This window comes from Oncorhynchus keta, chromosome 1 (assembly GCF_023373465.1).
Source record: "Oncorhynchus keta strain PuntledgeMale-10-30-2019 chromosome 1, Oket_V2, whole genome shotgun sequence".
Classification (NCBI taxonomy): Eukaryota; Metazoa; Chordata; class Actinopteri; order Salmoniformes; family Salmonidae; genus Oncorhynchus; species Oncorhynchus keta.
This window is the reverse complement of record NC_068421.1, coordinates 25,399,749-25,411,809: the sequence shown is the minus strand read 5'-3', so window position 1 is coordinate 25,411,809 and position 12,061 is coordinate 25,399,749. Positions and strand designations below refer to the sequence as shown.

Sequence of the window (12,061 nt, the reverse complement as noted above, 5' to 3'; positions counted from 1 at the left end):
TAAGCCAGTAGGTCCTAATTATAAGAATACAAAAACACAACCATTAAGCATTTCCCAATTGAAATGTACAACTATTACTTCCCATTGTAATAAAAAAAAAAGTTTATCACACAAAGTAACTGTTTAAAGTGGATCTGACAGCGTTAATTTGAACTACTTTGCAGATATAAAACAGACAATCATAATATCAGCTAATATTAAATACACAGTTTATGCTACAAAACCAACTTTATAAAAATAGGTTTTATTTGACTCAGCGTATACTAAGGAATTGTTGGCAGAATAGATGGATGCAGTTCAATGCATGATTAATATAATTCAACAATACATTTCTTGCTAGTCCAAAAAATATTGCTATCTGGCCTAGTAAATTGATTGCTTCCTCCTTTCAGGATGCTCTGGTAGAGTTTCAATGACTCAATATTCTGGATAAAAATGTACAAATGTAACTAAGCATGAGAATGTCAATATAATGAAACTAGCAAGGGCAGCAGCCTTCTGAGTTGCGCAGCGGTCTAAGGCACAGCATCACATTCAGTGCTAGAGGCATTACTACAGACCTGGGTTAATTTCCCAAGTTGTGCCACAACTGGCCATGTCTGGCTTTACCATAGGACAGAGCACAATTGGCCCAGCATTGTCTGGATTAGGGGAGGGTTTGGCCAGTGAGGCTTACTTGGCTCATCGCGCCCTAGTGACTCCTTGTGGTGGGCCGGGTGCTTTCGGCGACCCCGGTCGCCAGTTGAACGGTGTTTCCTCTGACACATTGGTGCGGCTAGCTTCTGGGTTAAGCTGGCGGGTGTTACACATGGAACAACAACACAGAGTTACACATGGAATAAACAAAACATACAGTCAATAACACAGTAGAAAGAAGTCTATATACAGTGTGTGCAAATGAGGTAAGATAAGGGAGGTAAGGCAATAAATAGGCCATAGTGGCAAAATAATTACAATTTAGCAATTAAACATTGGAGTGATAGATGTGCAGAAGATGAATGTGCAAGTAGAGATACTGAGGTGCAAAGGAGAAGAAAAAAAACAGTATGGGGATGAGGTAGTTGGATGGGCTATTTACAGATGGGCTATGTACAGGTGCAGTGATCTGTGAGCTGTTCTGACAGCTGGTGCTTAAAGTTAGTGATGGAGATATGAGTCTCGAGCTTCAGTGATTTTTGCAATTCGTTCCAGTCATTGGCAGCAGAGAACTGGAAGGAAAGGCGGGCAAAGTAGGAATTGGCTTTGGGGGTGACCAGTGAAATATACCTGCTGAGTGCGTGCTATGGGTGGGTACTGCTATGGTGACCAGTGAGCTGAGATAAGGCGGGGCTTTACCTAGCAAAGACTTATAGATGACCTGGAGCCAGTGGGTTTGGCGACAAATATGAAGCGAGGGACAGCCAACGAGAGCATTTTTGATGACAAAACGGGTGGCACTGTGATAGACTGCATCCAATTTGCTGAGTAGAGTGTTGGAGGCTATTTTGTAAATTACATCACATGAGTGAAGGATGCTTTGTTGCGAAATAGGAAGCTAATTCTAGGTGTAATTTTGGATTGGAGATGCTTAATGTGAGTTTGGAAGGAGAGTTTACAGTCTAAACAGACACCTAGGTATTTGTAGTTGTCCACATATTCCAAGTCAGAACTGTCCAGAGTAGTGATGCTGGATGGGCGGGCAGGTGCGGGCAGCGATCGGTTGAAGAGCATACATTTAGTTTTACTTGCATTTAAGAGCAGTTGGAGGCAACGGAAGGAGAGTTGTATGGCATTGAAGCTCGTCTGGAGGTTAGCTAACACAGTGTCCAAAGAAGGGCCAGAAGTATACAGAATGGTGTCGTCTGCTTAAAGGTGGATCAGAGAATCACCAGCAGCAAGAGCGAGATCATTGATATATGCAGAGAAAATGGCGGTTATAATATCGTTTAGGACCTTGAGCGTGGCTGAGGTGCACCCATGACCAGCTCGGAAACCAGATTGCATAGCGGAGAAGGTACGGTGAGATTCGAAATGGTCAGTGATCTGTTTGTTAACTTGGCTTTCGAAAGACCTTAGAAATGCAGGGTAGGATAGATATAGGTCTGTAGCAGTTTGGGTCTAGAGTGTCTCCCCCTTTGAAGAGGGGGATGACCGCAGCAGCTTTCCAATCTTTGGGGATCTCATACAATACGAAAGAAAGGTTGAACAGTCTAGTAATAGGGAATGCAACAATTTCAGCTGATCATTTTAGAAAGAGAGGATCCAGATTGTCTAGCCCTGCTGATTTGTAGGGGTCCAGATTTTGCAGCTCTTTCAGAACATCAGCTGTCTGGATTTGTGTGAAGGAGAAATGGGGGAGGCTTGGGCAAGTTGCTGTGGTGGGTGCAGGGATGTTAACCAGGGCAGGGGTGGTCATGTGGAAAGCATGGCCAGCCGTAGAAAAACGCTTATTGAAATTCTCAATTATTGTGGCTTTATCGGTGGTGACAGTGTTTCCTAGCCTCAGTGCAGTGGGCAGCTGGGAGGAGGTGCTCTTATTCTCCATGGACTTTACTGCAGGATGCACATTTCTGTTTGAAAAAGCTAGCCTTTGCTTTCCTAACTGCCTGTGTATATTGGTTAGTAACTTCCCTGAAAAGTTGCATATCATTTATGCTAATGCCGTACGCCACAGGATTCCATCCAGCCCTAAAATTCACACAGCTTTTCTTTCTACATTAGCTGCAGTGAAATGTCTCCACACATCAGATAGTGCCCGTGGCATTTTTCTGTAAAGATTAGAAAAAATGAGTAAAAAATGCCAAGGGGGGTGAATACTTTTGCAAGGCACAGTATGTGGTGTATGTGGGCTGGCTGGTCGGTCTGGCTGAAATGTTATATAGAGGATGTCTTAGTAAAGACAATCAAAAGACTTTGTATTTTTTCAAGAGTTGTTCATTTGTTAGGCGATTGGTTAAAGGTGCAACACAATATTTATTAATAAATGACCTTTTATCTAGTTCAGTCTTATTAACCCCTTAAACATATTTTGTAATGACCTAGCTTGATGACTGTGGGCATTTTTGGTAAATAGAGACTGTGGATTGTGTCAAAAGTTAGGAAATTAGCTTCAGATGCCCCCCCAAAATGATGGGGAGGACCCCCAGGCCCCCCACCACTATTTTGAATGTCTAAAGAATATATATGTTGTTCTGAAATATGCACACAGAAATACTGGACTCTTGTTTATGGTAGTGATTTGACAAAATTACAATCATGGGCTTGAATTGGACTCTCGGCCTTGACTCGTCTCGAACCCCTTGTCCACCTCCCGGTCTATCCCCCCTCCGGTCTCGGTCTTGACCCGTCTCGAACCCCTTGTCCACCTCCCGGTCTATCCCCCCTCCGGTCTCGGTCTTGACCAGTCTCGAACCCCTTGTCCACCTCCCTGTCTATCCCCCCTCCGGTCTCGGTCTTGACCAGTCTCGAACCCCTTGTCCACCTCCCGGTCTATCCCCCCTCCGGTCTCGGTCTTGACTCGTCTCGAACCCCTTGTCCACCTCCCGGTCTATCCCCCCTCCGGTCTCGGTCTTGACCCGTCTCGAACCCCTTGTCCACCTCCCTGTCTATCCCCCTCCGGTCTCGGTCTTGACCAGTCTCGAACCCCTTGTCCATCTCCCGGTCTATCCCCCCTCCGGTCTTGGTCTTGACTCGTCTCAAACCCCTTGTCCACCTCCCTGTCTATCCCCCCTCCGGTCTCGGTCTTGACCAGTCTCGAACCCCTTGTCCATCTCCCGGTCTATCCCCCCTCCGGTCTTGGTCTTGACTCGTCTCAAACCCCTTGTCCACCTCCCGGTCTATCCCCCCCGGTCTTGACTCGTCTCGAACCCCTTGTCCACCTCCTGGTCTATCCCCCCCGGTCTCGGTCTTGACTCGTCTCGAACCCCTTGTCCACCTTCCGGTCTATCCCCCCTCCGGTCTCGGTCTTGACCCGTCTCAAACCCCTTGTCCACCTCCCTGTATATCCCCCCTCCGGTCTCGGTCTTGACCAGTCTCGAGCCCCATGTCCATCTCCCGGTCTATCCCCCCTCCGGTCTTGGTCTTGACTCGTCTCGAACCCCTTGTCCACCTCCCGGTCTATCCCCCCTCCGGTCTCGGTCTTGACCCGTCTCGAACCCCTTGTCCACCTCCCGGTCTATCCCCCCTCCGGTCTCGGTCTTGACCCGTCTCGAACCCCTTGTCCACCTCCCTGTCTATCCCCCTCCGGTCTCGGTCTTGACCAGTCTCGAACCCCTTGTCCACCTCCCCTCCGGTCTATCCCCCTCCGGTCTCGGTCTTGACTCCCCCCCCCGGTCTTGTCTCGAACCCCTTGTCCACCTCCCGGTCTATCCCCCCCCGGTCTTGACTCGTCTCGAACCCCTTGTCCACCTCCCGGTCTATCCCCCCCCGGTCTTGACTCGTCTCGAACCCCTTGTCCACCTCCTGGTCTATCCCCCCCGGTCTCGGTCTTGACTCGTCTCGAACCCCTTGTCCACCTCCCGGTCTATCCCCCTCCGGTCTCGGTCTTGACCAGTCTCGAACCCCTTGTCCATCTCCCGGTCTATCCCCCCTCCGGTCTTGGTCTTGACTCGTCTCGAACCCCTTGTCCACCTCCTGGTCTATCCCCCCCGGTCTCGGTCTTGACTCGTCTCGAACCCCTTGTCCACCTCCCGGTCTATCCCCCTCCGGTCTCGGTCTTGACTCGTCTCGAACCCCTTGTCCACCTCCCGGTCTATCCCCCCGGTCTTGACTCGTCTCGAACCCCTTGTCCACCTCCTGGTCTATCCCCCCCGGTCTCGGTCTTGACTCGTCTCGAACCCCTTGTCCACCTCCCGGTCTATCCCCCTCCGGTCTCGGTCTTGACCAGTCTCGAACCCCTTGTCCATCTCCCGGTCTATCCCCCCTCCGGTCTTGGTCTTGACTCGTCTCGAACCCCTTGTCCACCTCCTGGTCTATCCCCCCCGGTCTCGAATAAGACATGGGAGAGATGAATTTTGGCGAAGAGATTTATTATTAGACTAATACATTTGAAACAAAATGACAAACCCGAAAACTGCAGACATTACTAGTGTCTCCTCCGCGATCAAACCGCCATAACAAATCAAATGAAACAGCCTAACGTGATCATTGACAGCTGCCTTGAAGGACACAAATAAAAATCATTTCTGCTCCTATGATCAGTGAAATGTAGGCTAAACTGACAATGGAGTGAAGAGCAGAAATCAAGTACCCCTGACTGCAGTGTGCAATTCGGGGCTGGGTTCAATGTGGGCAGAGTCAAACGTTTGACTCTGCTCACATTTGACCCTGCCCACCTTTTTTTGTCCATCTGATGTTTGACAGTAACACACATTTGCGCAAGGCACACGTTGAATACAAACATATTTCATTTTTGAAGATTGTAAGAAATATTATATAAAGTACCAGCAGATGTAACACTTTTTGCTTCATGCTATATTTGAGACAAACTACTGATAGTTGCAGTGAACAGCAGACTTGTTATGTACTGTTAGAATTGTGTTGATAAATGTTATAACTTTGTAATTATATTATTTAATTGAGCATACACAGTTACTACCCATCCTGATTTATAATGTCATTTACTTTCCTCATGAGAATGGAGACAGACTATACCATATAGACATACTGACAAGCTGAATGTGCTTTGTACATGAAGTTATACCAGCTCCAGTGAAGAGATCAGAGACTCGGGTGACTTCTACGTCATCTTTACTAAACATAACACAATTAACAATTGAAACAATTAACACAGCAGACAAAGTTTGACCACTCCTCAAAAATGGCTTTGCTCCTCAAAAGAGAGAAAGACAGTAATTTTGTTGTTGTCAACTGCCTCCAAATAGAACAACTTATAATCTCTCTGTAACATGAATGGTTCCTTGAGGAGAACATTTGTCTCGTCATCCAGGCCATCATACAACTGTAGTTCTTTAAGGGTTGTAATGTGGTCTTCCCCTTCCATCCCAATTACACTAGGGAGGGGAACAGTGCCTTTAAATGTTTGGAGTTCACATCACCTTGCTGCCTCTAGGGTGTCCCTTAGAAGAACATCTGCTTCCTTGAAGAAAAAGGAAGAATAAATATTAAGAGTAGTGCCTCATTGGGTGATCAAGTCAAATTTTACTCCACTTTCACAATACAATGCAAACAAAAGCCCCTATTACTAAAGGGGTTTTAAGTGATATCTATAACTACTCAAGTCATCACAAATATTATATCTTGCCATGCATCAAGTCTTCAGCATTACACACAGTAGACTACATACCCAGTTCACAGCTCCCAGTTCGCCGTGCATTTTGTTTTCAGTATCATCTAGAAAGAGAATAGACAGTGGTCTATTGGTGGTTAGAGTGTTGGGCCAGTAACCGGAAGGTTGCTGGATAAAATCACTGAGCTGACAAGGTAAAAATATGTCGTTCTGCCCCTGAACAAGGCAGTTAACCCACTGTTCCTAGGCTGTCATTGTAAATAAGAATTTGTTCTTAACTCACTTGGCTAGTTAAATAAAGGTTAAATAAAAAAATTAAGTAATGTAACCTCTAGGGATGTGTGTACAAGAATGCACCTTACTTTAGCTAATAGCCTATACAGTACCTGATCCTGCAGAGCTGGATGCTCTGTGACTTCTTTAAACATTGGTTTAAGACTATACCCACTAATGACACCTCGCTGTAGTGTGTTTTGTTTTCGCTGGATTTTTCGATCTTTCAACCTCTCTTCTTCAGACCTTAGTGAGTGAATGACATACATACGAAAATGTATTCAGGTCATTCTGGCTACAGTGAAACAAGTGATTTAAAGGATGCAAATGAAAAGTTTTTATAATGTTCAAGACTTATGGCATGGGAAAGTTCTGCAGGAGAACTAGACTTATGGCATGGGAAAGTTCTGCAGGAGAACTAGACTTATGGCATGGGAAAGTTCTGCAGGAGAACTAGACTTATGGCATGGGAAAGTTCTGCAGGAGAACTAGACTTATGGCATGGGAAAGTTCTGCAGGAGAACTAGACTTATGGCATGGGAAAGTTCTGCAGGAGAACTAGACTTATGGCATGGGAAAGTTCTGCAGGAGAACTAGACTTATGGCATGGGAAAGTTCTGCAGGAGAACTAGACTTATGGCATGGGAAAGTTCTGCAGGAGAACTAGACTTATGGCATGGGAAAGTTCTGCAGGAGAACTAGACTTATGGCATGGGAAAGTTCTGCAGGAGAACTAGACTTATGGTATGGGAAAGTTCTGCAGGAGAACTAGTCACCACCATCGCCTAATTTGCTTCATGTTTTCCCACAATCGGATGGGGATCCCAAAAAACATATCCACTAGTGATGAGAAATTCATAATTTATATATACCTCAGTGAAATCACACTGTGCTTCCATTGCAATGTACAAAGTGTAGTGTAAGTTAAGAAAGAGTAGGTGTTAGGTTTGATTGTTATGATAACAATAATGATAATACCACCCCCCCGGGAATATATTTCAGGATGTAGGAGACAACAACCCCCCCCAAGAAGTCACAGCATGTTACATCGGCATCCAGCTCTGCAGGAGTTTGATGTATGAATTGTGTATGTAAAAACAGGTCCCAAAAACTGTCAAGAACAATAAACAAGAAAAAGTATGAGCAATAACAAGTGTGCTTTACATACTGCAAGAACAGAAATAATAACTTTTCATATGTTATAACAGAAAATAGGACAAATATAATATACTGAATAGCATCTTACCATCAAAACAAACATCTCACAGTTGTTTGAGAAACCTTACTTTGGTAGGCCCTGTGGTGTGACCAAAGTACAAGTTTCAATAAAGGAATGTAAAATCTAATATTACAGTTCAGAGGAATAATTTAAAGGAATGTCTAACTTCAACATCATCCACAAAAGTCCCCCAAGGTCCAGAGGACAAGATCCGAGCAATGCTTATGTACACAAAGTATGTGAAAGTAAAGAAAAAGTCTAATTCAACAGCGTTTTAATACTCCAGCATTCATAACAGTTTTGAACAAAGTTGGAACATGTATGGGTTTTGCTAGACCAGAAAATGTATTTGACTGCAAACACACCATTTCTCACATCAATGCACTCACATGCCAAAAATGTTTCCTTTGACACTGTTTCAAAGCAATGTGCATGACTTCTTTGTAAATATGTTTTGAAACATGTTTGCAGTGTGGACAAGTTGCAATGACTTTTCTTGACTTTTGCCATGTATTTCATTATTGTATATACTAAACTCAGCAAAAAAAAGAGAAACCTCGCTTTTTCAGGACCCTGTCTTTCAAAGATAATTCGTAAAAATCCAAATAACTTCACAGATCTTTAAACCCTGTTTCCCATGCTTGTTCAATGAACCATAAACAATTAATGAACATGCACCTGTGGAACGGTCGTTAAGACACTAACAGCTTACAGACGGTAGGCAATTAAGGTCACAGTTATAAAAACTGAGGACACTAAAGAGGCCTTTCTACTGATTCTGAAAAACACCAGTATTAAAGGGGCAAAAGCACATTACGAACTCTGACACCCAAACACTCCTGTCAATCGCCTTTTACTCTGCTCTGGTGTCAGCAGCGCAGTTCCACTTAAAGTGGAACATAAAGTTCTTCATACATGAGTTGTCATGCAGTCAATATGCTGTTCTGACCTTGTGTGCAAAGTCAAATGGCATGGACAAATCAATACGAAAATAGATATGTTCTTTCCTTAGGCATGCTGCAAGGAGGCATGAGGACTGCAGATGTGGCCAGGGCAATACATTGCAATGTCCGTACTGTGAGATGCCTAAGACAACGCTACAGAGAGAGGACGAACAGCTGATCGTCCTCACAGTTGCAGACCACGTGTAACAATACCTGCACAGGATCGGTACATCACACCTGCGGGACAGGTACAGGATGACAACAAATGCCCGAGTTACACCAGGAATGCACAATCTCTCCATCATTTCTCAGACTGTCCACAATAGGCTGAGAGAGGCTGGACTGAGGGCTTGTAGGACTGTTGTAAGGCAGAGAGTCCTCACCAGACATCACCGGCAACAACGTCGCCTATGGGCACAAATCCACCGTCAGTAGACCAGACTGGCAAAAATGACTTTCACTGAATTTCTCTTTTTTGTCTCACCATGGGTGATGGTCGGATTCAAGTTTATTGAAGGAATGAGCGTTACACCGAGGCCTGTACTCTGGAGCGGGATCGATTTGGAGGTGGAGAGTCCGCCATGGTCTGGGGCGGTGTGTCACAGGATCATCGGACTGAGCTTGTTAACATTACAAACAATCTCAAAGCTGTGTGTTACAGGGAAGACATCATCCTCCCTCATGTGGTACCCTTCCTGCAGGCTCATCCTGACATGACCCTCAAGCATGACAATGCCACCAGCCATACTGCTCGTTCTGTGCGTGATTTCCTGCAAAACAGGAACGTCAGTGTTCTGCCATGGCCAGCGAAGAGCCCAGATCTCAATCCCATTGAGCACGTCTGGGACCTATTGGATCGAAGGGTGAGGGCTAGGGACAATCCCCCCAGAAATGTCTAAGAACATGCAGGTGCCTTGGTGGAAGAGTGGGGTACTTCATGCAGCTGGTGGCCACACCAGATACTGAATGTTACCTTTGAACCCCCCTCTGTTCAGGGACACATTATTCAATTTCTGTTAGTCACATCTCTGTGGAACTTGTTCAGTTTGTCTCAGTTGTTGAATCTTTCTATGTTCAAACAAATATTAACACATGTTAAGTTGCTAAAAATATTTGCAGTTGACAGTGAGAGGACATTTCTTTTTTTGCTGAATTTGTGTGGGCTGTGTAAACTCGCTATGTGCAACTATGGGAATGGCATCAACGATAGACATTTAGAGCCAGCCAAACAAAACAAGGCATACAATGAAGAAACACAGAAAATCAACAATCAAATTGATTACATAACTGTACATGTAAACCTAGGCTTAACGTAAACTCACCTCATTCCGTACAAATGTGCGCAAACGCAACATTCAAACGAGGCTACAAAGAAAACTAATGGGACTGTAGCGACTGTGTTGACTTCAAAAGCGTTGATCGACATGGTAATGGCTCTATAGCATTGGAGAAAAGTTGAAAAAACGGACCCTCCGTTACATCTAGACGTCTTAACGTACAGCACACATAAAGCAACTATATCTGTCTTACAATCTCTCTCCACCAGGTGTAGCACTTCTCTCATCCTATAAAAGCAAGAAATGGACAGTGACGGCGGTAAAGGGGGGATACCTAGTCATTGTTTTGCATGTGATCATCATTCTCAAAGCCGCTGTTTACTTCTAAGATCACTTTAGCACCACCCTAAAAACCTGATTCAAATTTGACACAAACCTTCAAATAGGTATGTAAATGAGACATTATATAAACTCTTTATAGTGTTTTATTTAAAATTTAGAGGCGATAAATTTATAAGTTGGAGAGATTGAGTGGAAAAAAGCTATTTTCCCACAGGACATCTCTCCTCACTATCACGCATTAGTTTCGCTTCCCCACCTGCCATTTTTAAAAATGCCTGCTTGAATTATGCAGAAACGGGCAGCGTTTAGGTTATGTAATTGATTCGGTTGGAAAGGGGAGAAATTGTGCTTTACAATGGTATTGACATTACAGTTGATCTGGAAGTATTACGTTTTTGGGGTGCTAATATAAGGGCAATTGTACGGACCAAGGCGATGTACGAGTTTACTTGAGTTTACGTTACTGCTCAAGTAGGCACATTTGTCCAAATAAGTGTCACTTATTGTGAGCAATTAGCTAGCTCACGTGCTAATTAACGCTACAGAGTACATTATGCATAATACCAGTCTCACTTACTTCCATGGTTTATAGTGCTACCCATGTAGGTTAGGTTCGATTGAGATTCGCTTTCGTTGACACCATTGACTTTACCTCAACTTGCGTGACCTCGAAGGTTTTGGTTTAAACCGTTTGACTCCGCCCACATTGAGCCCGGCCGAGAACTGCACCCTGCAGTCAGGGGCTTCTCAGCAAGTAGCAGCAATGAACAATTTAGTGTATGGGCGTTCACGCCAATGGAGGGGGAATTTTGGCAGGGGTGGATTTCCGGCACAACACCGGCAAATCGTGCAAATATATATTTCAAACACTGGAGTGGAGGGCATTATCACTTTTATACAACGGGTTACCAACATATTAAAATAATGATTTACATATTTTCATTCAAAACGTTATTTTTATTAATTTATCAACAAGATATAGTCCCGAGACCAATCTAGGGTTGCTACCCAAGCAACGTTCGATCTATTGGTTCGGTCCTTTTGTTCTGTATCTACGGACGCGACACAGTCGTTCATTCTAAATGTTCTATTGTCATACTGGCAACGTTCTTATCCCTTGCTTGCTAGCTAGCCAACTACAGTTAATTTACAGTCACCTCAAACAGTGCAGACAGAATAACAACAGTAGCTGCATTTGTTTTAGCTGTTTTCTAGTGACATGTATTTGGATTAATCCATAACAATGAGCTAATGAGGCACGATTTCGCTTGGCATAGAAAATGTGCTCACTCGTCAGGACACTTGTTCAGAGGAGCTAGCCAACACAATCACTTCCAATTTTAGCTAGAAAGACTGCAAGCTACAGTAGCTGCACTTCGTTTCGTTTTACCTTTTTTCAATTGACATTTTTAAGGTGTTGCCAGCTGAGTCATGATTTCGTCTGGCTGAGAAACGCTGCCTGCCTCTATCTCGTCCCGACTCGTTCATTACTATGGGACAGCTGTAGATCGAATGAATATTGAAACAATGTTGCAGATATCGGAGAGAAGACAGCAAGGTTTATACAAATCTCTGCTGTTGGAAACTAAATGTTATTCTAAAAAAATATGAGATAAAATGTCTAGATGCTTTTTATAGTGGAGATCAAGTTTATAATTTGCCTGGCTGGGTTGACGAGACAGTGGATTGCGCAGTCAAATGGAACAGAGTAAATATCCATGTTAACGTCATAGATTTAGCTGGCGGTAGCTTGTGGAATAGACACCGGCTGGGATGCGCT

General features: G+C 44.3%; 1 long non-coding RNA gene across 1 annotated transcript; it reads right to left on the bottom strand.

Annotated features, from left to right (window-relative positions):
* Positions 1 to 4,985: 4,985 nt before the first annotated feature.
* On the bottom strand, positions 4,986 to 11,659 carry LOC118399859 (uncharacterized). The gene is made up of 4 exons (XR_008136660.1): positions 10,859 to 11,659; positions 7,746 to 7,796; positions 6,284 to 6,330; positions 4,986 to 6,076 (listed from the first exon to the last, which is right to left on the bottom strand). It is a non-coding gene; the product is annotated as an uncharacterized LOC118399859 (long non-coding RNA).
* Positions 11,660 to 12,061: the final 402 nt, after the last annotated feature.